The sequence below is a fragment of the Callithrix jacchus genome, chromosome 15 (genome assembly GCF_049354715.1).
Source record: "Callithrix jacchus isolate 240 chromosome 15, calJac240_pri, whole genome shotgun sequence".
Lineage (NCBI taxonomy): Eukaryota > Metazoa > Chordata > Mammalia > Primates > Cebidae > Callithrix > Callithrix jacchus.
The window spans coordinates 642,501-667,500 of record NC_133516.1 but is presented as its reverse complement, the minus strand read 5'-3'; the positions used below and the strand labels follow the sequence as shown (position 1 = coordinate 667,500).

The 25,000-nt window shown below is 54.9% G+C and overlaps 1 long non-coding RNA gene and 2 pseudogenes across 2 annotated transcripts in view; 1 reads left to right on the top strand and 2 right to left on the bottom strand.

The window, feature by feature from the left end:
- Window positions 1–4,974: 4,974 nt before the first annotated feature.
- Window positions 4,975–8,018, bottom strand: LOC144579457 (signal recognition particle 9 kDa protein pseudogene; annotated as a pseudogene).
- An 8,252-nt stretch (window positions 8,019–16,270) lies between these two features.
- LOC144579468 (uncharacterized) overlaps window positions 16,271–25,000 on the top strand; it is a 21,623-nt gene continuing 12,893 nt past the window's right edge. Inside the window, exon 1 of the long non-coding RNA XR_013527009.1 lies at window positions 16,271–16,782. This is a non-coding gene — a long non-coding RNA (uncharacterized LOC144579468). The remainder of the gene's footprint in view (window positions 16,783–25,000) is intronic.
- On the bottom strand, window positions 18,506–19,140 carry LOC144579467 (ATP synthase peripheral stalk subunit d, mitochondrial pseudogene; annotated as a pseudogene). Its single transcript, XR_013527007.1, has one exon. The product of XR_013527007.1 is annotated as an ATP synthase peripheral stalk subunit d, mitochondrial pseudogene (transcript).

The following is a 25,000-nucleotide window of genomic DNA, read 5'->3' as shown; positions in this document are numbered from 1 at the left end:
TCAGATCATTCATTCATTTTTCTGAGACGGGGTTTCACCAGGTTGGTCTGCAACTCTCGACCTCGGGTGATCCGCCCGCCTCGGCTTCCCAAAGTGCTGTGATGACAGGCGTGAGCCACCGGGCCCGGCCCCTCAGATCAGTTTTTCAATGTTTTCTAGGCCGGGCGCTGTGGCTCACGCCTAGAATTCCAGCACTTTGGGAGGCCGAGGTGGGTGGATCACGAGCTCGAGAGATCGAGACCATCCTGGTCAACCGGGTGAAACCCCGTCTCTACTAAAAATACAGAAATTAGCTGGGCATGGTGCTGCGTGCCTGTAGTCCTGGCTACTCGGGAGGTTGACGCGGGAGAATTGCCTGAACCCAGGAGGCGGAGGTTGCGGTGAGCCGAGATCGTGCCATTGCCCTCCAGCCTGGTGGGTAACGAGAGCGAAGCTCCGTCTCAAAACAAACAAACAAACAGATCAATTGCAACGAAGTGATGAGACCCTGCCTGTAGAAAGGGTCTACAGACAGGGTCTCATCACTTCGTTGCAATCCTCCCGACCTGGCGTCTCAAAGTTTTGGGATGATGGATGGGCTCGAGCCACACTGTGCCTGGCCTCCGGGGACTGATTCGCGACCACAACTGACGTGCTAATATTTTCTTCTTTTTTCTCATTCTTCTTTTTGAGACGGAGCCTCGCTCTGTGCCAGGCGAAGGGAGGCGCATCGCTTCGGAAGCGGCAGCCGAGCCGCCTTCTAGAGCCCCATTCAAATGCAGACAGCCCTGTTTCCCTTCTGGAGTCGGAGGTGATGGCTCCCATGGCCTCGGGCTCCACTCCATTCGGCAGGCGCCGCCCCACAAGAAGGCTGGCTGTGGCTGTGGCTGGGGGTGGGGGGACGCGGTGGGGCTGGCTGGAAGAGTCTCCTTTTCTGCTTCGTCCTTCGGTAGCTGGAATGACGGGCGCGCACCACCACGCCCCCCGGCTACTTTTCCTATTTTCAGGAGGGATGGGGTTTCGCCATGTTGGTCAGGCTGGCCTCGAACTCCTGACCTCAAGTGATCCGCCCTCTTGGGCCTCCCAAAGTGCTGGGATGACGGGCGTGAGCCGCCAGCACTTCACCCTTGAAGAGCAAGCGCGCGGGCGGGGAGCGGTGGCTCACGCCCGTCATCCTATAGCACTTTGGGAGGCCCAGGAGGGAGGATCACTTGAGGTCAGGAGTTCGAGCGAGACCAGCGTGGCCAACCTGATGAAACCCCGTCTCTACTAAACGTACAAATGATTAGCCGGGCGTGTGGTGGGGGATGCCTGTGATATCAGCAACCCGGGAGGCTGAGGCAAGCAAGCAGGCAGGCAGGCAGGCAGGCAGGCAGGCAGGCAGGCAGGAGAATCCCTTGAACCTGGGGGGCGGAGGTTGCCCTGGGCTGAGATCACGCCGTTGCACTCCAGCCTGGGCGACAGGGGTGAGACTCTGTCCCGGGGGGGGGGGGAGCAAGCTCGCACCCTGCCACCTTTCACTGCGGCCGGCCCTTTTTTAGGCTCTGAACCTATGTCATTTCTGACATAGGTTGACTCCCTCGATCCCCTCTCTCCGTTAGTGACTCGGTAAAGTAACTTGGACTTTGTGTCGCCCCATCCCGAAGACGGATGGGTGGAATCCCACTGGGAGGGAGGGGAGAAATGGATCGGGATACCTGGTGACCTGGGCCTGCCTGAGGAGACTGTCACCCTTCGCTGCTCACGAAAAGGTCGGGTAGGGGCAGAGGAAGAGCTCTTTGCCTTTGGCCCTTTGAAGGTTCGCCTGAAACGTCAACTCGTCAGAGACAGATGAATCAGAGAATAGGCCAGACACGTTTCGTTTCTGGGTCCCCTGCAGAACGAAGGCCCCCCGGGATGACTTGGGTTCCACAGGGTGTATCTTCTCCGACTCTAGGTCCTGAGACCTTCGGTTCTGGGGGAGGGGGAGGGCCCTGCCTCTTCCACGAAAAGGAAAGAGCGCGTGCTTACAGAGGCCGAGAGGAATCTAGACGGACAGAGGGGCCCTGCTGGGTTTCCCCACTCGGTGTGTAGGATTTGGGGAGGTCGAGGCCAGGCTCCCACTTGGATGAAAGGAGCATGTTTCAGACTTTTCTCCCTGTCACTTGTGGCGTCTATCCTTCTCCTATTTCCCTGACAAACTCCTCAACTCAAAAATAAACGGTTAGGGAAAATCTTACCTAGCGAAGCCAATCGTGGAGGCGCTAAGGAAGAAAGCTCATGACCGCGGCATACATTTCTAGACATAGGACCTATCGCGGTGTGTGCGTGGGAGTGATTTCTAAGGCATGGCCACTGTAACGCTACTGGGCTGGGACGGCCCAGTGATGTTCTCGTGAGGAGACGGTGGGTGGATCGCGAGAGGTCGAGAGTTCGAGACCGGCGCCGGGGCAACGTGGAGAAACCCCGTCTCTACTAAGAATACAACATTCACCCGGCACGGTGGGTGGTACGTGCCTGTCATCCCAAGCTACTCGGGAGCCTGAGGGCAGGAGAATCGCTGGAACCCAGGAGGCGGAGGTTGCCGTGAGCCGAGATCGTGCCACTCACTCCGGGAGTGAGTGTGGATTTCACGGACCTTCGCTTCCCTGTAACGGATATTGACACTCTGAGGTGGTGGGTCTGGAGTCCACTCGGAAACGCTAGGGACTGGACTTCCATCTTAGATAGGCCCCATCTCCACCCCTAGCCTCCGTCCACACGCCCCCGCCCCTGGTCTCCTCTTCCTTCTCTCTAGGGGAATGGAAGTTCCAGATGAACCCACGGGCGGGTGCCTAGGCCGTGTCCCCTGGAGGCTCCGGTCGACTAGTTGCAGGCGGGCATCACCCGAGAGGACTCCCTGGGCCCAGAAACGACCTGATCCGAGAGGGATCGGGGAGAGGCCGGTGACGCGGCGTGCCTGAGCCGCCCCGCCCCCGCCCCCGCCCCCGCCCCCGCCCCCGCCCCCGCCCCCGCCCCCCAACCTCCACCCCGACCCAGAGCGATCCAGCGTTCCCTTCTTTTTCGTGCTGACGCCTGCAAGCATCGGTGGTCTTTGGGCATCACCTAGCGGCCACTGTAATGGAAAATCGAGGTGGCGCGGAGGGAGCTCTGTGAGCCCGAGGACTTCACAGAACCTGGGGCAACCGGTTTCTCTTCCGCCCATCTGGAGGCCCCTCCCTCTCTCCCTCGTTGCCTGGGGAACCTCCGCCCCGGTGGGGGCCCTATTGTTCCTTTATCGGTACTTTGTGTTCCTTTGTTTGTTGGTGTCTTTCATGCGCATAGACTCTTCTACCTGGGCTTTATGAGGAGTTGGTTTATTTTTTAAGCACCCCCCACCCGCCCCTTTACTCCAACTCGTTGAGTTTGTGAGGTGGGTTCCCCCCAACGCCGCGCCTCTCACCACCCTGCGTGGAAACGTTCTGGAGCCAGGCGCGTGGGCCTCCATCCTCTCTCCCCTCCCCCCACCCTTTGCCGGTTGACATTTGCATGGGTGATGGCCAGATCTCACCTCACTCAGTGGCCACTGTTTTTGAAGATGGGGGGTGGGGGTGGGGGTGGGGGTGGGGCACGGTCCCACTTCCCCAGAGGCAGCTGGGGGCGATGGCACAGCCTTTGGTCCTCGTGGGCAAGCGGGTGGGCGGGCTGGACAGTAGTGGTGGGGCTTTTTCACCCCTTCACTCCTCAGCCATCCCTCCCTCCCTCCCTCCCTGGGAAAGCTTCATCTTGGCTGGGTCTCTCAATCACCTTTTCTCTTGATGTCTTCTTTTCTCCTTCCCCGGGCCAGCATATATGCAAAATGGGAAGGGCATCGTGGCGCCACGCTGGGCCGTAGTAGTTTGTGCCCAAAATAGAAACGCTGTCTAAAAAGCGATACTTTGCTCCCTTAAGATGACCGGAGGTGATGCCTTGGCACGGAATTCTAGGACGGTGTATCTTTTCCCCAGGACGTGTGTGAGCTGCTGTTTTTCTCCTGCTGTTGACTAGCGCTTTTGTGGATTTCTCGATGTCTAGTGACAGCCGGTTCCTGTAAACTGTACTTCATAATGTGATAACCTGCTTTTTGCCAGTTAAAACTAGCTCTCTCTTTCTCAGACTAAAAGCTGTTCAGGCTTTATGTCAGTTAGCTTCCTGAGCTGGGCAGACTCCATCTTACCTTCTACATTTTAGTGATTTTCCCACCATTCACTATGTCACCAGAGTATGTAGCTGGGGCGGGCTGACGCTGGGAACGCATTTGTTCATAAGAGGCCGAGTTCAGTGGTACCAGCAGAGCTTGGGAATGCGGGCAGGTGCTGTCCAATGCCCAGAGCCCCGGTTACCTATATAAGTTGTGTGTCTTTTGTGACAACTTTACCCCTCGCACCTGGCACTGTTTTATTTCTCATGTACTAGCTTAAGTTTGAACTTTTTGCTTACTCTGCTTTTGTGAAAAATTTCCTTCAGCTAAGTTCCCCCTCCCTTTTAAAACTAGGGTATAAAAGACCGCCTAATATTTCCTTAGGGGCCGAGAGAATTTTGGGCATCAGCCACCTCTCGGTCGCTGGCATAATAAAGGACTCATAATTCAATCTCAGAGTCTGGTGCATTCTTTGACTCGCTCGGGTACAACAATAAGGTCTTTCTTTCTTTCTTTCTTTCTTTCTTTCTTTCTTTCTTGTTTTTGTTCTTCTTGTTCTTGTTCTTCTTCTTATTATTATTCTCTTCTTCTTCTTCTTCTTCTTCTTCTTCTTCTTCTCCTCCTCCTCCTCCTCCTCCTCCTCCTCTTCTTCTCCTCCTCCTCCTCCTCCCCCTCCTCTCCTCCTCTTCTTCCTCCTCCTCCTCCTCCTCCTCCTCTTCTCTTCTTCTTCTTCTTCTTCTTCTTCTTCTTCTTCTTCTTCTTCTTCTTCTTTCTTCTTCTTCCACAGGCTGGAGTGCAATGGCACGATCTCGGCTCACTGCAACCTCCGCCTCCTGGGTTCAGGCAATTCTCCCGCCTCAGCCTCCCGAGTAGCTGGGATTACAGGCACGCGCCACCATGCCCAGCTAATGATTTGTATTTTTAGTAGAGACGGGGTTTCACCATGTTGACCAGGATGGTCTCCATCTCTTGACCTCATGATCCACCCGCCTCAGCCTCCCAAAGTCCTGGGATTACCGGCTTGAGCCACCGCGCTTGGCCTGCAGGATGTATTTCAACGTAGTACCTTCATTCCATTCCTGGGGAATCAACATGTGAACACGACGTTTAGGTGGTGAAATTAGGGTACGAACATAAGTGTCAAATAATATCATACTTCCGGTTTACTGGAAAACATGACAGTTGTGACAGTCACACCTAACACTTTGGTTACAGAAAGAGAGAAGACGGACAGAAGTATGCAATGATGTGACAGTTGGGATCATCTATCGGCCTTCTGAGAAACTGCAGATGAAAAATACGTCGTGAAAATGTCTGTAAAATGGTGGTTGTGGTACATGTGTAGTGACCGTCATTGCATTCACGCACTCAAGTAACTGCTGCTTCTGATAACTGAAAACTAGATTCAAAGTCATTGTTCAACGAGCTGATACTACCAATCCCCTATAATAAAAGGTATTTTTATTGTATCTCTCTGGAGAGAGAGAGAGAGAGAGAGAGAGAGAGAGAGAGAGAGAGAGAGAGAGAGAGAGAGAAGGCAAAGCATACTGGTTAGTCAATTCCTGTTAGATATAATTGAGGCCACACTACTAGACATACTCAGGTGCACGGCATTCGTAACAATGCGCACTGTGGTGCGGAGTTTGTTCCGATGACCATCTTTTATGTCTATTGGTCATCGACGGCATACATTTTATGCTCCAAAAGAAATACCTCGATCCAACACAACGGTTACATTGAATGTTCTTTGAAAGAAAGATGAACTAAATTTAAGGAAGCATTGGCTTTTCGTAATATCTCATTTTCAAGTTACTGTTACGAATCTGCCAGAAAGAAACAATTGTGCGTTTTACCTAACATCAAGTAATCTGCAAAGTTCCGGAGACAGATGCATCGCTTGTGCAGTTTCCAAAAGTAAATACAGGCTTTCTGACTGAAAACATTCGCATTCCTAGCTCTCTAAAGAAAACGTTCAAAAGAAAATTACAGAAAATGACCTCTGAGCTTCTGAAGAGTCCACTTAGTTACATAAAGTATTTTCTGTCCCAACACTTTCCCTACTTCAAAAGATATTTACTTCCTCAGTACATGACAAAGTCTTCATTTCAAACCATTCACTCAGTTTCCATGGTAACACTGAGGGATTCCCTGGCTACGGTCAGTGCCACTAGTTAGTTGACTGTGGAATTTCTCAGTCTTCTTTCCATCTTGAGCTTGCTCTCTTTTAGACACCAGACAAACTCGATCATCTGTTACTTGTGTGTTTAACACACAAGTTTCCATCAGAATGCCTGTATTTGAGAACCACACGTGCCTTCACAGGGTCAGCGAGGTAAAGCTTCTCTCTCGGTAGGCAGCGTGGCTGAACTCCTCCCAGGTCTGGCACTGTGCATCGTGGCCTGGAGTGCAAAAGTAAACAGAGGCAAGGCCACAGAACCAGGTTCAGCAAACTACCTAGAGTCGCCAACGGATGCAAAAGTCATAAGGTCTTATTTTCTAGAAATTCATGAGGTCTTCTTCTTCTTCTTCTTCTTCTTCTTCTTCTTCTTCCTCTTCTCTCTCTCTCTCTCCCCCCTCCCTCCCCCACTTTCTTCCACCCCTCCCTCTTCCTCTCCCTCTTTTTTATTTTAATATAAGCTCAGGTAGATCTAATCCAATCCATTCCCAAGGCCTCAATTCTTTACTTTAGGAATCTCAGATTTGATCTCCATACAGAATCCTGTGCAGAAGTGGCGAGTTTATTTCTGGACTTGGAGACCTCAAAGATGTTACACATTGATAAAGATTCAGGCCTGGCACGGTGGCTCCTGCCTGTCACTGCAGCACTTTGGGAGGCCGAGGTGGGCGGATCACCTGCGGTCAGGAGTTTGAGACCATCCTGGCCAACATGGTGAAACCCCGTCTCTACAGAAAGACAAAAATTAGCCAGGCGCGGGAGCTCACGCCTGTAATCCAAGCACTTTGGAGGCCAAGGCGGGCAGATCACCTGGGGTCGTGAGTTCAAGACCGGCCTGAGCAACATGGTGAAACCCCGTCTTTAGAAGGAAAAAAAGGACAAAAATTAGCCGGGCGTGGTGGTGCGTGCCTGCAATCCCAGGTTCTCGGGAGGCTGAGGCAGGAGATTTAATTGAACCCAGGAGTCGGAGGTTGCAGTGAGTGAGCCGAGATCGCACCACTGGACTCTAGCCTGGTGGACAGAGTGAGACTCCCTCTGAAGGGGCGGGGGGGGAGAGAGAGAGAGAGAGAGAGAGAGAGAGAGAGAGAGAGAGAGAGAGAGAGAGAAATCCAACCCTAAAATCTGGGTTTGCTTTCTCCGTTGACTCGGTTGTGACCCAGACTTAGTGTCTCGATAAATCGTGCACCTCTCTGTTCAGCTAGGATGCTGGGAGGGTTTTCTCAGTCTGTATCTCCCCATGTCTTAAATGACCCGTGACCGAGCCCTGTCCGTTCTGTCTCAAATATGGAGCTCCAAACATTCCTGTCCATTTCCACAACTACACACGGCCCCTCGTGAAACCACTGGCTCTCGGGAAAACATCCCAGATGGTGGTTTCAGCTTTTTGGCTATGAAGCCTGAGCCTGCTGACAACATTCCTGTTCAGCTAATACGTTTGTATTGTTAGTGAAGGCGGGGTCCCACTATGTTGGCCTGGCCAGGATGATCTCCATCTTTTGACCTCGTTATCCACCCTCCTCTCTCTTTCTCTCTCTCTCTGTCTCCCCCCCCCCACCCCCGTGTTAGTGAAAACCTGTCTTTAGTAACAATACTGTCTCTGTGACGGTCTGTCTGGCTGGCTGGCTTTTGCTGCCGCTGCTGCTGTTGTTTCTGTTTTAAAAGTGCACCCGGGCCACCGATTATGGTATCAAAAGCATTATAAGATATGTGTAATTCTCTCTCCATTGAGTACCCCTTTCCTCCTCCTCTCTCTGCTCTCTGTCTCTCTCTCTCTCTCTCTCTCTCTCCCCCCCCATTCCTCCTCTCTCTCTTTTTTTTTTTTTTTTTTTTTTTTGCTTTTTTCTCTCATTTGAGACAGAGTGTCGCTGCTGCTACCCAGACTGGAGGGCAATGGCACGATCTCGGCTCACTGCAACCTCCGCCTCCTGGGTTTAAGCAATTCTCCTGCTTCAGCCTCCCGAGTAGCTGGGACTACAGGCACGTGCCACCATGCCCAGCTAATTTTCTTTTTCTTTTTTTTTTTCTTTTTGAGTTGAGACGTGGTTTCGCTGTTTAGACCAGGATGGTCTCGATCTCTTCACCTTGTGATCCACCCATCTCGGCCTCCCTAAGTGCTCGGATTATAGGCGTGAGATGCCATGCCCAGCCTGTGCTACTTTATCTTTTAACTTTTTGCTTACTCTGCTTTTGTGAAAAATTTGTTTCAGCTAGGTTTCCCCCCTCCTGTTTCAAACTAAGGTATAAAGAACCTCCTAACTCTTTTTTTCTTTGGGCCTGAGAGAATTTTGGGCATTAGCCACCTCTCCGTCGCTGGCTAACATAAAGGACTCATAATTCAGTTTCAGATTGCGGTGCATTCTTTATCTCACTCGGATATAACATCTCTCTCTCTCTCTCTCTCTCTCTCTCTCTCTCTCTCTCTCTCTCTCCCCCTGTCTCTCTCTCTCTCTCTCTCTCTGTCTCTCTCTCTCTGTTACTCTCTGTGTCTCTCTCATCTCTCTCTGACTCTGTCTCTTTCGATCGAGTGCGACACGTTGAGTTAAACACCTTCATTGGTTTTCTTTGGTGGTGGTGGTGGTGGTGGTGGTGGTGGTGTGTGTGTGTTTGCTGAGACCGAGTCTTGCTCTGTCTCCCTGGCTGGAGTGCAGTGGCACAATCTCAGCTCTCTGCACCCTCTGCCTCCCTGGTTTCAAGTGAGTCTCCTGACTCAGCCTCCCGAGTAGCTGGGACTACAGGCACGTGACACCATGCCCAGCTAATTTTTTTTTTCTTTTTTCTTTTTTTGAGTTGAGATGGGGTTTCGCTGTTTAGACCAGGATGGTCTCGATCTCTTCACCTTGTGATCCACTCGTCTCGGCCTCCCTAAGTGCTGGGATTATAGGCGTGATCTGCCATGCCCAGCCTGTACTACTTTATCTTTTAACTTTTTGCTTACTCTGCTTTTGTGAAAAATTTGCTTCAGCTAGGTTTCCCCCCTCCTTTTTCAAACTAGTGTATAAAGAACCCCCTAACTCTTTCTTTCTTTGGGCCTGAGAGAGAATTTTGGGCATTAGCCACCTCTCCGTCGCTGGCTAACATAAAGGACTCATAATTCAGTTTCAGAGTGCGGTGCATTCTTTATGTCACTCGGATATAACATCTCTCTCTCTCTCTCTCTCTCTCTCTCTCTCTCTCTCTCTGTCTCTCTCATCTCTCTCTGTCTCTGTCTGTCTCGATCGAGTGTGACACGTTGGTTTTCTTTGGTGGTGGTGGTGGTGGTGGTGGTGGTGGTGGTGGTGTGTGTGTGTGTGTGTGTGTTTTCTGAGACCGAGTCTTGCTCTGTCCCCCTGGCTGGAGCGCAGTGGCACGATCTCAGCTCACTGCACCCTCTGCCTCCCTGGTTTCCAGCGAGTCTCCTGACTCAGCCTCCTGAGTAGCTAGGATTACAGGCACGCGCCACCACGCCCAGCTAACATTTTTGTGTTTTCAGTAGAGGCAGGGGTTTCACTGTCTTGGCCAGGCTGGTCTCAAACTCCTGACCTCCTGATACTTCCACCTCGGCCTGGCCTCTCAAAGTGCTGGGATGACAGGCACGAGCCACCGCTCCTGGCCATCTTCCTTGGTTTTAACTGGAGAATCTAGATTCGAGCCACACCTCGTTCTATGTCACGGAAGGACTTCGTTATCCTGCCGACTCGGGAAAGCCAGGCCCCTTGTGACCCGTTTCAAACTGAGAGCCACCTCATGTTTGGGAAATGGATCCGCTCCCAAGTTCAGTGAAGGGATGCGGTGTGTAGGACGAGGGACCCTGTTCCTTCTGATTTGGTCTGCATGGTGGGGCCTGGGGCTGGCCGGAGCTCAGTGTGGACCGATGGCTCCCTCTACCATGGGATCCACTGTCCCCACTTTGGAACACAGGCCTTGGCAGATCCTGGCCCTTCCTGGTATTGAGTCAGGCCGGGTGCGGTGGCTCATGCCGGTAACCCCAACACTTTGGGAGGCAGAGGCAGTAAGATCTCTTGAGCACGGGAGCTCCACCACCAACCTGGGGCTACATGGCCAAACCCCGGGGTCCGTGCCTGTAGTCTCAGCTACTTGGAGGCACTTCACCCTGGGCGACAGACAGAGCGAGACCCTGTCACAAACAGACAGACAGACAACAGCTATATTATGTCCTTCTCAGGGTACAAAGCAAAGCTAACAGAATACAGCATTTAATTTTTTTTAACTTTGTTTATTTATTTATTTTGAGACGGAGTTTCGCTCTTGTTACCCAGGCTGGAGTGCAATGGCGCGATCTCGGCTCACCGCAACCTCCGCCTCCTGGGTTCAGGCAATTCTCTTGCCTCAGCCTCCCGAGTAGCTGGGACTACAGGCCCGGGCGGGTGCGGTGGCTGGCTCACGCGTGTAATCAACCCCAACACTTTGGGAGGTGGGCGGATCACGAGGTCAGGAGATCGAGGCCATTCTTGCTAACATGGTGAAACTCCGTCTCTACTAAAAATGCAAAAGTCATCCGGGCGTGGTGGCACATGCCTGTACTCCCAGCCACTCGGGAGGCTGAGGCAGAAAGAATCACTTGAACCCGGGACGGAGAGGTTGCAGTGAGCCTAGATCGTGCCATTGCCTGCCCTCCACCCTAGGGGACAGAGCGAGACTGTGTCTCAAAGTAAATAAATAAACTCGTTCATTCGTTCATTCATTCTGAGTAGACATGCAGGATGTCAGCTTCTGGCCTCACGGACTCTGAGCTGACGAGTCCCGTGGTCTGCCTATCGCAGGACTGTACAGGTAAGGAGTTAAAAAAAAAAAAATTTTTTTTTTTTTCTTTTAAAGCGTCATGTTTAAAACAACTAATTTTGTTATACGGAAATATACGGATGTACCCCAAACACAGAAACTGCTCTTCCATTTTGAAACAACTCTTTTCAAAATTGTCTTGGGCCTGGTGGGTGTGCCAGTGATCCTTTTAGGTTTCGACCTTGACGGAGAGAATTTCCAGTCGGTCTCTTCTCTCTGGAAGGAAGTTTCACATAATCCGATGGGTGGGGACTTAGGCTGTGTCTCCCTAAGGCGCTGGTCGATTGCTTGTGGCAACTGCCTGGGAGGGCACGGCGGCCCCACTGTGCTGTGGTGGGGGGAGGGCTCCATTCTTCCCCTCTCCCGCTCCCGTTCCTGGCGATCCCAGTTCATTCCTGGTTGACACTCTCTGTTGGCAGGCAGACTTCGGGCATCCCCTAGCGGCCACCGTTACTCTGAAAACCGAGGCCTCACGGAGGAAGAAAGAAGGCACTCTGAAAACCGAGGCCTCATGGAGGAAGAACACTCAGGCCGCCTGCGCACAGCCCGGGGCAACTGTGACTTGTCCGCTGCCCCCGCCCCCGCCCCCATCTTCGCGTTCCTCCCTCCCTTGTTGCCTAGGGAATCGCCATTCTGACCCCCGGGTCTCATTGTTCTTTGATCAGATAAAAAGAATATCCTCCTAAATGAACAGAAAGGCTAAACTTTGTCTTGCTGGAGATTGGATTGATTTTGAGCTACTCAACCTGAGAGTTACAGTGTTACCATAGAGATTGACTGTTTTTGGTGAAGCCAGTTTAGTTTTCATCAGTTTTTAGAGTGTGAGAAATCAGATTTTATTCTGTCCATTTTTTTTTTTTTTAATTTTTTATTGGATTTTAGGTTTTGGGGTACATGAGCAGAGCATGCAAGACAGTTGCGTAGGTACACACATGGCAGTGTGCTTTGCTTTTCTTCTCCCCTTCACCCACATTTGGCATTTCTCCCCAGGCTATCCCTCCCCACCTCCCCCTCTGTCAATTTCTCTTAATAGAGTTTTCTAAAATTGTCACTTTTGCAACCTGACTCATAAAGTATTCTTGACCGTGTTGGCTATTTTTGCCATAGAGAACAAAATTAATATTCTGTTTCTATTACTGTGTGGGTTTTGTCCCTTTAAATTAATTTTTACTTCAAAGGACCCTTTCTCGGACTTTTCCCTAACCCTTCAGGTTATAGTATGCAGTTGAAAAATCCATGGGGCAAGCTTCATAACACTTCATATGTTATTGAAAGTACTGAAGAAAATGGACCTGAGGAACCTAGCTAGCCCTACCTGGAGTTCATGTCATTTTTGTCATTTGTTTTGTTTTCCAGTTTTTAATGCACAAAATAGCAGTAACAATACCCGGCAAGAATTAAAGGATAATTGTAAGACTCGTAAATCATTTTGATAAGGATCTTCTGTTCAGTATGCATTTCTGAATTTTTAGTCATAGAAAGACAGTGCTAGGTATAATTTCAGGTGTCTAGCGTGGACATATTATGATCTAAAGTAATTGCTGTCTTGATGTGAAATAAAAGTGCTTTATCATCCAAGGACAGTTCTATACAATGATGTAACTATTGCTATTTTAGGAGTGTTATCAGGGTATTAGTAATATTAATAAAATAATTAGAAAGCTTAAGCAACTAGCCTTCTGGAAAGTTAAGGAAAAAAGAATAAATAGGCCAGGCGTGGTGGTGGCTCAAGCCTGCCTGGGAGGTTGTGGCGGGTGGATCAGAGGTCAGGAGGTCGAGACCAGCATGGTCAACATAGTGAAACCCTTGCCTCTACTGGAAATACAGAAAAGTTAGGGGGCCGTGGTGGCACGTGCCTGTAGTGTAGTCCCAGCTGCTCACTCACTCGGGAGGCTGAGGTAGGAGAATTGCTTGAACCCACAGGGGGCGGAGGTTGCACTGAGCCTGGGTGACAGAGAAAGACTGCTTCTCCAAAATATTAGAATAAGGCCGGGCGCGGTGGCTCACGCCTGTCATCCTAGCACTTTGAAAGGCCGAGGTGGGTGGATCACCTGAGGTCAGGAGTTCAAGACCAGCCTGGCCATCTTTAGAAAAAAGAAACCCCATATTTAGAAAACAGAAGTAAGCCACACACACACACACACACACACACACACACACACACACACGCTAGAATAGAATAGAATAGAATGGAACAGAATAAAATAGAATTGAACGAACGAACGAATGAATGAATGAATGAATGAGCAATTTTTCAGGAACAAAGAAAACCCATGGTGACACAAACCTATGCTTCTCGCCTTTTGAGGCAGCAATGACGCTACAAATTATGTGTGATTTCTTGTTTTTCTACATTTAATTTAACGTCGTTACTATTATTATACTTCTTGCTATTGTTCTTATTTGAGACGGAGTCTTCCTCTGTCGCCCAGCCTGGAGTGCAGTGGCGTGATCGCGGCTCTCTTCAACCTCCGACTCCCGAGTCAAAGCGATTCTTCCGCCTCGGCCTCCCGAGTGAGTAGCTGGGACTACAGGTGCGTGCCACCGCACCCGGCTAACTTTTGTGTATGTAGTAGAGACGGGGTTTTGCCCTGGTCAGCAGGCTAGTCTCGAACCCCTGACTTCAAGTGATCCACCCGTCGTCTCAGCCTCCCAAAGTGCTGGGATTATGCTCGGTGCGTTATGAGCGGCTCGGCTAACATGGTTAACTTTATGGCCCCGTGGTTGGGCCTTTGGTTTACAGCCAGAGGCTACCTGACAGAGCCCTGTCCCTCGAAAGAAGGGTGGTTATCTGCAGATAGCAGCAGGGTCTTGCTCTGAAATCCTCAAAGCCTCTGCTGTGATTCAGAATGGTGGTGTCTGTCTCAAACGGATGGTCCTGTTGATCTGCTCTGGTATTTAGAAATGAATGCTCCCCTACTAAAATCTGTCACAGACACCTCCGGGACGGATGAATGTGGTGGGTGCAAGTTTGGAGGTGAGGCAGGTGCTTCGCTAGAGCTGAGGAGTTGAAGACCAGCCCGGGAAACAGGCTGCGGTGCATTTGTCTGGCCAAGGCCCATGGCAGCCTCCACTTCCCGACCTCAAGCAATCCTCCCACCTCGGGCTCCAAAACAGCTAGAACTATACAGGTGCCTGCCATCACGATGCCCGGCTAACTTTTTAATTGTTTTGATTTTTTAGTACAAACGGGGGCTCGCTGTGTTGCCAGGGCTGGTCTCAAACTCCTGGGCTCAAGCGATTCTTCCACCTGAGTCTCCCAAAGTGTTGGGATTATAGGCGTGAGCCATGGTGCGCTGCCCTCTTTTTATTTCTTTTCTCCTCCTCCTCCTCCTCTTCCTCCTCCTCCTCCTCCTCTTCCTCCTCCTCCTCCTCCTCTTTCTTCTTCTTCTTCTCCTTCTCTCTCTCTCTCTCTCTTCCTCCCCTCCCCCCCTTTCTTCCTTTTCTTTTATTTATTTATTTATTGGAAAAAAAAAAAAAGATGGGGTTTCACCATGTTGGTCAGGCTGGTCTTGAACTCCCGACCTCAGGTGATCTGCACGCCTTGGCCTCCAAAGTACTTGAATTACAGGCATGAGCCACCACACCCGGCCTCATTCTTTTTCTTTTTTCTCTTCCTTCCTCCCTACTGGATGGATGGATGGATGGATGGATGGATGGATGGATGGATGGATGAGTGAGTGAATGAATGGACGGACGAGTCGGTTTCCGGAAATATTTACAGGCGAGGTCGGGTGCCGCAGATGACGGCAGGGCCTTGCTCTGAAATCCTCGAGGCCTCCGCCGTGATTCGGAACGGTGGCTACCTCAAGCGGATGGTCCTGTTTGTGTGCTCTGGTCTTTTTTAATTTCTTGAGACGGAGTTTCGCTCTCGTTACCCAGGCTGGAGTGCGATGGCGCGATCTCGGCTCACCGCAACCTCCGCCTCCTGGGTTCAGGCAATTCTCCTGCCTCAGCCTCCCGAGTAGCTGGGATTACAGGCACGTGCCACCGTGCCCAGCTAATTTATTTATTTGTCTATTTTCCGGTATGTTTAGCAGAGACGGGGTTTCACCCCGTTGACCAGGTTGGTCTCGATCTCTCGACCTCGTGATCCACCCGCCTCGGCCTCCCAAAGTGCTGGGACGACAGGCTTGAGCCACCGCACCCGGCTGTGCTCTGGTCTTCAGGAACGAGCGGAGCCTTCCCGTGCTCCGCCACCTCCTTGTATGTCTTCTACGACCGTCCACGCTTCCATGTACTTTTTTAGAGATGGGGTCTCCCTGTGTCGCCCAGGCCGATCGTACGTAGGTCACTGTGACCTTGAACTGACTGGTGGGCTTAGAGAGATGCTCCCCTGACTCAGCCCCTGAGGAGCTGGGCCTACCGGCCCGGGCGGGTGCCAGGACGCAGCACGACACAAAACGGCCGGCTGATTATCTATCTATCTTCCTTCTTTTTAATTGTTTTCTTCTGCGACAGAGGTTCCGCTCGCTCGCTCGCTCTGTCGCCCGGGCTGGAGTGCAATTGCTCCCGGACCCAGCGGGAGGGTCGGGTCGGGTCGGGTCGGGTCGGGCTGCTTATTCTTGCGGCCTGATGATGAGCTGAAGACGAATTGGGAAAGGAGGGAGTTTTCATTTCTGTGACTGCTTACGGGGAAACGGAAGGCCTGGAAAATATCGCCAGACCGACTCAAAACCACAGAGAGGAGGTCAGAGCCTGTGTACCTTCCGAGCTCTCTGTGTACGTGTCACGGTGCGTGGTCACCTAAAGAGGGAAGCGAATCCCCCCCACCACCCCCCCGCCCCGGGAGTCTCGCTCTGTCGCCCAGGCTGAAGTGCGGTCGGTGGTGAGATCTTGGCTCACTGCGACCTCCACCTCCCGAGTTCCAGCGATTCTCCTGCCCCTGCCCGGCCTTTCGAGGGCCTGGAGGCGGGGGTTTCGCCATGTTGACGGGGATGGTTCGGAACTCCTGACCCCGGGTGACCCGCCCGCCTCTGCCTCTGACTACCGGAGTGCTGGGGTGAGGGGCGTGGGCCGCCGGGCCTCGGCCTGCTTTTTCTTTTGTTACTAGAGAAGAAAATGGCGTGGGCCCTCTCGCTATCACGGTATACACTCTGCTATTCTGTGGGATACGCCGTGCGTGTGAGTGCGTGCGTGGGTACGTCCGTGCGTGCGTGCGTGCGTGCGTACGTACGTACCTACGCACGTACGTAGGTGCGTGTGTTTCTGCGCGTATTGCCGAGTCACGGTGCTTCCTTCCCCCTCAGGGTCTCCGCTCCATTAGTTGTGGGGGAAATGCCTGGGAGGGTGCCGGGCTGACACTTGCATATGTTGTCATCGGGCGTCACCTAGCGGTCACCGGTTCTCCGAAGTCTAGGCGGCGTGACGGGACGCTCTGGCCGCCCGCCCACCGTCAGGAGAGACTGTGGCTTCTCTCTGCCACCCGCCCCCCACCTCCCCCCACTTAGAGGCCCGCCCTCCCTTAGTCCATTCGTCCCCCACCCCCACCCCCACCCCCACCCCCGACTCCCTCGTTGCCCAGACGACCCCTGGAGACCCTGGCCGGGCCCGATTGTTCTTCTCTTTGATCCGTTGTTTCCCTTTCTTTCTTGGTGTCTTTCTTAACCCATATGGACCCTTCTGCCTGGGTTTTGTGGATGACAGCTCCACTTTAGGCCTTGTCGTTAGTGGGGACTTTCCCGATTCTCCCCAGATGTAGCGAAAGCAGGTAGATGTCCAGAGTGTGCTCGTAAATGGCGTTTCCCAGAAATCATCGAATGAGTGTGGAGGAAGAAACATGCGGTGCCCCCCTTTCGAGGCAGCGATGCCAGCAATCATGAATTAGGTGTCATTGCTGGAGTCGGCTTGTTTCCTGAGTTGCCCTCCGTGCCCACCCCCACCCCAGTCTTGAATACATTTTAGAATAACCTACTGTGCCTCCGTCCCTTCCCCTTCCTCTTTGTGTCCCCTCCTGCTCCCCTTGGTTTCTCTCCTTCCACTCAGGCATATCCCCCCTTCTTTCTTTCTTTCTCTTTCTCTTTCTCTCTCTCTCTCTCTCTCTCTCTCTCTCTCTCTCTCTCTCTCTCTCCCCCCTCCCCACCCGCCACCCCTCCCTCCCTCCCTCCCTCCCTCCCTAGGTAAACTCACTCAACCACCCTGGCCCAGGCCCTCATAGTCATTTTTCTTCTTTTTTTTGGAAACAGAGTCTCACTCTGTCACCCAGGCTGGAGTTCGAGGGCACGATCTCGGCTCGCGGCGGCCTCTGCCTCCCGGGTTAAGGCGATTCTCCTGCCTCAGCCTCCTGAGTGGCTGGGGGTTACAGGCATGCACTGCCACGCCCGGAGAAGTTCGTTCTTTCTTTCTTTCTTTCTTTCTTTCTTTCTTTCTTTCTTTCTTTCTTTCTTTCTTTGATTAAAATTAAAGAAGTTTATTTGTATTGTTAGCAGAGACGGGGTTTCACCATGTTGGCCAGCCTGTTGTTGGACTCCTGACCTCAGGTGGCCCACCCGCCTCAGCCTCCCCAGAGTGCTGGGATGACAGGCCTGAGCCACCGCGCCCGGCTCATTGTCACTTTTAACGGTTACCTTACGTGTGGCATTTTTATTTTCCTGGCCAACATATTCCTAAGGTGGAAGGTGTGTCGCAGCCCCTCCCCGGGCCTTACTATGCCGGTAGAGGATTTTTCGAAAAGAAATCTGTCTGTGCTTTCTCCTTTAGTTTCTCTCTCCCTAATTGCCTTCTCCAGTTCTTTCTTTCTTGTTTGTTTCTTTTGTCGTTTTCTGTGTTTCGTTCGTTGTTCCTGTGTTTCTTTCGTTGTTTCTGTGTTTCTTGTGTGGTATTTTTTTTTTTTTTTTTGAGATGGAGTTTCCCTTTTGTTACCCAGGCTGGAGTGCAATGGCGCGATCTCGGCTCACCGCAACCTCCACCTCCTGGGTTCAGGCAATTCTCCTGCCTCAGCCTCCTGAGTAGCTGGGATGACAGGCACGCACCAGCATGCCCAGCTAATTTTTTGTATCTTTAGTAGAAACGGGGTTTCACCATGTTGACCTGGATGGTCTCTATCTCTTGACCCCGTGATCCACCCACCTTGGCCTCCCAAAGAGCTGGGATTACAGGCTTGAGCCACCGCGACCGGCTCCTTCCTTCCTTCCTTTCTCTCTCTCTCTCTCTCTCTCTCTCTCTCTCTCTCTCTCTCTCTTTCTTTCTTTCTTTCTTTCTTCTTTCTTTCTTTTTTCCTTTTTTCTTTATTTTGAGACAAGAGTCTCACTCTGTCACCCAGGCTGGAGTGCGATGGCGCGATCTCAGCTCACGGTGACCTCCACCTCCGGGGTTCAAGCGATTCTCCTGCCTCTGCCTCCTGAGTGGCTGGGGTTACAGGCATGTGCCACCACGTCCGGAGAATTTGTTTTTCTTTTCCTTTTTTATTTTTAACATTAAAATTAAAGAGGTTCTTTTTTTTTTTTTTTTTTTTTTTTTTTAATAATTACTTTTATTTTTAATGTCCAGAATGTGTAATATAAGGGCCAGAGCCTCCTCCTGGACTCAATTTTATAAATTCTCAATTGGTTGGTGAGGCCAATAGGGATACTTTTGCTTGTCCAATTTGGTTTCTGGGAAAGCTTCGTTCAAGTCCTCAATGGTCATCTGTTCAAATGGAATTAAGTTCTTATACTTCTCCATCTTTTTCTCATATTCTACAACCCTGGCCTTTGAGAGAGACACCCACTCAGCACAAGACTTCACATCTTCTTTTTCTTCAGCATCCACCAGGGCAGTATATGGATCCTCTGGTATAGGAACCTTCAGGGCATTAAACTTCTTCTCAAAGTCATCCACCAAGCCTGCTTTGGCCTCATTGGCCTTGTAGTAAGCCCAGTCAATAGATGGTGGATTCTCAGGTAAAGCAGCCAACCTGGAGGTTAGGATCTCATTCCAGGATTTCAGGGAATTAGCAATGGCCTTTTGGTTTTGGGGTATGATCTCCCAAAAAGCTATCCAGTCAATGGTTTTTAGAGCAAGTTTTCGCCCAGCCATCTTGGAATCCTTCACCGACCCCAGCTGCCTATCGTCCACAGCAGCAAGTAACGGAAGTGGGTCCCTTTTTTTTTTTTTTTGGTATTTTTAGCAGAGACGGGGTTTCACCATGTCGGTCAGCCTGTTGTTGGACTCCTGACCTCAGGTGGCCCACCCGACTCAGCCCCCCAGAATGCTGGGATGACAGGCGTGAGCCACCGCGCCCGGCTCATAGTCACGTTTAACGGTGACGTTACACGTGGTATTTATATTTTCCTGGCCAACCGTATTCGTAAGGTGGAAGGTGGGTCGCAGCCCCTCCCTGGGCCTTACTATGCTGTTAGAGGATCTTTCGAAAGGAAATCTGTCTATCCTTTCTCCTTTGTTTCTCTCTTCCTAATTGCCTTTTCCAGTTCTTTCTTTCTTTCTTTCTTTCTTTCTTTCTTTCTTTCTTTCTTTCTTTCTTTCTTTCTTTCTTGTTTGTTTCTTTTGTCGTTTCTGGGTTTCGTTCATTGTTCCTGTGTTTCTTTAGATGTTTCTGTGTTTCTTGTGTGGCCTTTCTTTTTCTTTTTTTATTTTTTATTTCTTTTTTCTTTTGAGACAGAGTCTCAGCCTGTCACCCAGGCTGGAGTGCGATGGCGCGATCTCGGCTCACGGTGACCTCCGGCCTCCATGGTTCAAGCGATTCTCCTGCCTCAGCCTCCTGAGTGGCTGGGATGGCGGGCGTGTGCCACCGCGCCCAGGTAATTTTTGTATTTTTAGTAGAGACGGGGTTTCAACGTTTTGGCCAGGCTGGTCTCGAACTGCTGACCCTGTGATCCGCCCGCCTCGGCCTCCCAAAGTGCTGGGATGACAGGCATGAGCCACCTTGCTTGGCCTCTCTCTCTCTCTCTCTCTCTCTCTCTCTCTCTCTCTCTCTCTCTTTTTCTCTGTCTGTCTGTCTGTCTTTCTCTGTTGCTCTTTCTTTCTGTCTCCCTGCCTTTCTTTCGAGATGGAGCCTAGCTCTGTCGCCAGGCCCGATTATGTTTAGCAAGAAATTTCATTTTGTCTATTTTCTTTCTTTCTTCTCTCTGCCTTCCTTCCTTTCTTTTCTTTTTCCCTTTTTTTAGATTTTTACCTAAATGCAGGTGGGGGCTAATGCCGAAAATGGCATTAGCCTCTTCTTTCTGCCTTCCTTTCTTCTTGCTCTGTGTTTTTCTCTTTCTTTCCCTCCTCCCTCCCTCCCTCCCTCCCTCCCTCCCTCCCTCCCTCCCTCCCTTCTTTCCTTTTTTCTGTTCCTTTCCTTTTTTTCTCTCTTTCTTTGTCTTTTATACTTTTTTTGTCTCTTTCGCCCTTTTTTCCTTCACCTCTTTCCTCATTCTTTCTCTTCTTCATCTTTCTTCATTTTCCACCTGTCTTTCATCATCTATTTTCTCCAGATTTTAAAATTTCTGTTTTCTCCATGTCCTTCCTCCCCCCACCCTGCTTCCTTTCTTCCCTCTCTCCTTCCTCCATGTGTCTTTTTTCTATCCCCCCTCCCTCCCTCCCTCCCTCCCTCCCTCCCTCCCCCACACCCCAGGTTTGATTGTGAAAGTGTCCTCATTCTGTGTCTCTCTGTCACCTGAACGACTCGCGACCGAGTCCTGTGTGTTCTTTCTCCCTCCGAGATGCATGTCCAAACAGCCACACGTCGTGGGCTTGTCTTTGGAGCCTGTCTCGGTCTACGCAGAGACACGTTTGGAGGACGGTTTCTGTGGGGTTGGGGTGGAGGGGCTGTGTCTTCGGCCTCGGCCAGACTTTTCTCGACTCACGGTTTCGGTTTTGCCGTCCGCCGGCCGCCCTGCCATCTGGATCTCTCTCGGTGACAGGTTTGGGGACCTGGTCGTCGCCGGTTGTCGGGCTCCATCTGGCGGCCGCTTTTATATGGTTTTCTTGGCTTCTGGAGCTCCGGTGACAGCTGCCGAGGGAGGGGACCGTCCCCGCTGTGAGCTAGTCATTGCTCCGGAAAGCCTGCGGCCGTCAGCGGGGCTGTCCCTGTGGCGCCAGAGCTCTGGCGAGTCACTTGTGAGTCAGAGCTCGGGCGTGCAGGGCTGTATGGGGGCAGGCTGTCGCCGAGTTTCCAGGCCCGAGCGAGGTGTCGGGGCTGCCCGGGCCGGTCGACCAGTACGCCGTAGCTCCCGAGGCCCGACCCGCGACCCGCGGGGACCCTCCGGGCGTGGCGCGGGTGGCCGGGGACGCCACTCCACGGCCCTGTGGCGGGCCAGCGCGGGCCCTGGCCGCCAGAGGCACCCACCCACCCGCCGGATTTCTTTCCCGAGTCCCTGTGGGGAGTCGGTGGCCTTCCTGCGCCGTCCTCCCGGGGTGCCGCGCCTGGCCGCGGTCCCTCTGCTGTGACGCTTTACTTCCGAGTCCGCCTTCGTGGTCGGAGAGTGGTCCCTGAGCGCCTTCGGTCCCTCGTGTCGTGTGTCCCTCGCGTGTGAGGGGACGGCCGAAAGAGTCTGTTTCTGAAGGCACGGGCCGGCCCCTGCGTGGCACCGGTGGCCCGGAGGGCGTGCCCGGGAAGGGCTGCTCCCTGGTGTGTGTGTGTGTGTGTGTGTGTGTGTGTGTGTGTGTGTGTGTTTAGGTCGACCAGACAGCCCTGGGTGCTCCATGTCTGGCTGTGATGGTGGCCTTTTTGGGGACAGATGTCCGTGTCACGCATTTCTGAGTCGGCGGTGTGGCCGGTGACTAGACCCCCTGCCCCCTGGGCGGGGTGTATCTTTCACTCTGAGTTGTCGTTTTGTGCCACCGGGTTATTGCTGACACGCTGTCCTCTGGCGACCCGTCGCTGGAGAGGTCGGGCCTCTGGATGCGTGGGGGGTCTCTGGTCTACCGGTGACCCGGCTAGCCGGCCCTGCTCTGGGTTGAGCCGCCGGCTGGGGCCCGTGTGCCTTGCCTCCCGTGCATCCGTCTGAGTGTCCCGGCTCCCTGGTGCCGCCCTGGGCCCGGGTCTCTTCCGACTCACCTGGGTGTGGCGGGGAAAGGCCGGTGCGGGCGGGCGGGCTCCCGTCTGCCTGCGTGTGCGCTCCCTGCTGCGGGCACCTGGGGCGGTCGCGACGACCCCGTTCCGTTGGCTCCGTGCCGTGCGTGTCAGGCGTCCTCCTCTCCTCTGGGGTTGTCCGCCGTCCCTTCCCCGGAGCGGGGCTGGCCGGCCTCGGGCCCGTGGGCTCCGTGGCTTTGCTGAGGTTGACTCCTTCGCCCCGCTCTGGGTCTCTTCCGATCGATGTGGTGACGTCACGCTCTCCCGGGCCGCGACCGATCCGCGGTGGGCGAGGGACGGACATTCTCGGTGAATGGGACCGCTCTTCTCGTCCCGCCCGCGGGGGCCCCCTTGCCTCTCCTGCACCCTGCCTGTGGGGTCTGGATCGGGAGGTGTAGGGGGTACGGAATCCGGCCCGACCTCGCCGTGCTCCCCCGTTCTCCGCCTGGCGGGGGCCGGTGGGGTCCTCTGACGCGGCAGGCATCCCTCGCTCTCGCCTCCTGTGGTTGTTGCCTTGTCGGGGGCGGCCCCTCTCCGCGGCGGTGGGGGGCTCGTCCCGATGGCCCGTCGTGCTGCCCTCGCCGGGGTGGTGCGAGCGTTGGCTCGGCTTGGGCCTTTTGCGGTGCTCCTGGAGCGCTCCGGGTTGTCCCTCAGGTGCCCGAGGCCGAGCGGTGGTGTCGTTCCCGCCCCCGGGGCCCCCTCCTCCGGTTGCCGCCATGGGGTCTGCGTGTGGGTCCCGAGGAGAAGCGCTCAGCTCGTCGGAGGGTTGTCGTCGAGGCGATCGATCGAGGTTTTGTGCCCCTCGACGCGGGGTTGAGGGGGTGCCTCGGGTTCCGCTCCTCTCGCCGTAGACCTCATCCCTCCCTTCCCTGGGTGTCCCTGAGCGCCTCCGTGGGCGGCCCGGCGAGGGGCGACCGGTGGGTGGGGGAGTGTGACCCGCCCTCGGTGAGAAAGCCTTCTCTAGCGATCCCAGAGGTGTGCTTTGGGGGTACCGGACTCCCCCGGCCCGCCGCCTCTCTCTGCGTTGTGGTAGCGCTTCCGCGTGGCGATTGGATTCGCTCGTGTGTAGGCAGAGTTCCCTCTTCCTCCTCGGTGGCGGGGAGAAGTGGGGTCCGCCGGTCTCCGCGGTGGGGACCGAGCGCCGCTCGTCGCCTACTGTGGCCCGCGCCTCCCCCCTCTGAGTCGGGGGAGGGTCCCGCCGGGCCGGGCCCTGTGTCCTCGCCGTTGGGGAGGTCGTCGCTTGAAGGCTGGGTGCGTGTGGCGTCCCGTCTGGCGCGTGACCCCCTTCCGCTGCGAGCCGGCTCTCCGCCCGCTCCCGTGCCGTGCCGAGCCCTTGCCGGTGCCGGCGACCGCGCTGTGTGCGGGGCGACGGGTCGGGCCGCCTGGGCCCGGGAAAGCGTCCCCACGGTGGGGCGTGCCGGTCTCCCGGAGCGGGACCGGGTCGCGGATGGACGAGATCCTGGGTGTGTCGCCCTGGCGTCGGGCTTGTCGCTGTGGTCGCTCCGGGGCCCCCGGCGGTGGGGTCCGGGTCCCGTGAGGGGTCTCCGCGGTGGTGCCGAGGGCCGGCCGGTGTCCCGGGTGGGAGGGCTGCGGGACCGCCCTCGTGTCTGTGGCGGTGGGATCCCGTGGTCGTGTCTTCCCCGGTGGCCCGGCTGTGCCCGAGGTTCCCGCCCGGGTCCTCGGCGGGCTCCCGTGCCCCTGCCCTCGTGGGCCCCGGCCCTGCGTGTGCGCCCGCTCCCCGCCGCTGCCTGCCGATCCTTTCTCTCTGAGCGGCTCTCCGGCTGCGCCGGGGCGGCCCCGTCTGGGACCCGAGCCGGCTCCGCCTTGAGGGGCGTCGCCCCCGGCCACCATCGGCCGGTGTCCGCGTCCCCCCGGCGTGTGCCTCGGCTTCGCGCACCGGCGGCGGTCGGCCCCGCGCGGGCCCGGTGGGCGTCGGAGAGGTCGGGTCGGCCCGCCGCGTGTGTAGGGAAGACGGTTATGGGGCGCTGGCTGCGACTGCGGTGGCGGTGTTGGGGAGCCGCGGGCCCCCGAGAGGCGTGCGTGGGTCGCCGAAGGCCAGGCGGCCGCTCCGTGTGCCGCGCGGGACCGCCCCTGTGTGCCCAAACGGGCCGCTGGCGGTGAGACCCCGTTGTGTGTCCACGGCTGCTGCGGTCGTCTGTGCCCGAGGCTTCTCCCCGGATCCTCGCGGTGGCCCGCCGCCCACCCCCTCCCCGCTCGCCGCCTTCCCCGCGCCTTCCACGGTCGCCTCGGGCTTGCCCGGGGTCTCGTCTCCTCCCGAACCCGCTCTCCCGCTCCGCGTCCGCGCGCCCCGGGTGCGCGCCTCGCTTCCCGGGCCCGCCGGGGCCCCTCCCCGAGGCGTCTTGGGTGTCGACGTCCGGGGGCGGCGGCGTGTCCTTCCCCCGCGTTGCGGGTCCCGTTCGGCGCGTGCGTGCGCCCGAGCGCGCCCCGGTGGTCTCTCCCGGCCAGCCGTCGTGTGTAAGTAAGGTCGACCTCCGGCCTGCCGGCCGCCCGCCCCCCGGTTCGAGGGGGGGGCCCGGGCCGGGACCTCCGGTCCCGGTCCCGGTCCCTCGTTCCGGGTCGGTGGGTCGGCCGGACGGCTTCCGTCGCCTTCTGGCCGTCGTTGTGGGTCGGGGCGGTGCCGGTCACCGGCCCCCCTCCCCTCCTGCGCCTGCGCCCGCCGGCGTGGCCCGGGGTCTGGCCTCGGCCGGCACCCGGACCTCGACCGGGCGGGCGCGCGGGCGCTGCGGCCGCACGGCGTGACTGTCCCCCGGGTCGGGCACCCCGGGCCGCCTCCCGCTCGCCGCCCGAACGCCGGGGCCCCGCCCCGCGGGGTGTGGGTATCGCCGCGCCCCCTCGCCGCCCCCCACTGCGTCTTCCGCGCGCGTGGCCGCCGACCCCCTCCTGGCTGCCCGGCACAAAACGGGTCGGGCGTTCT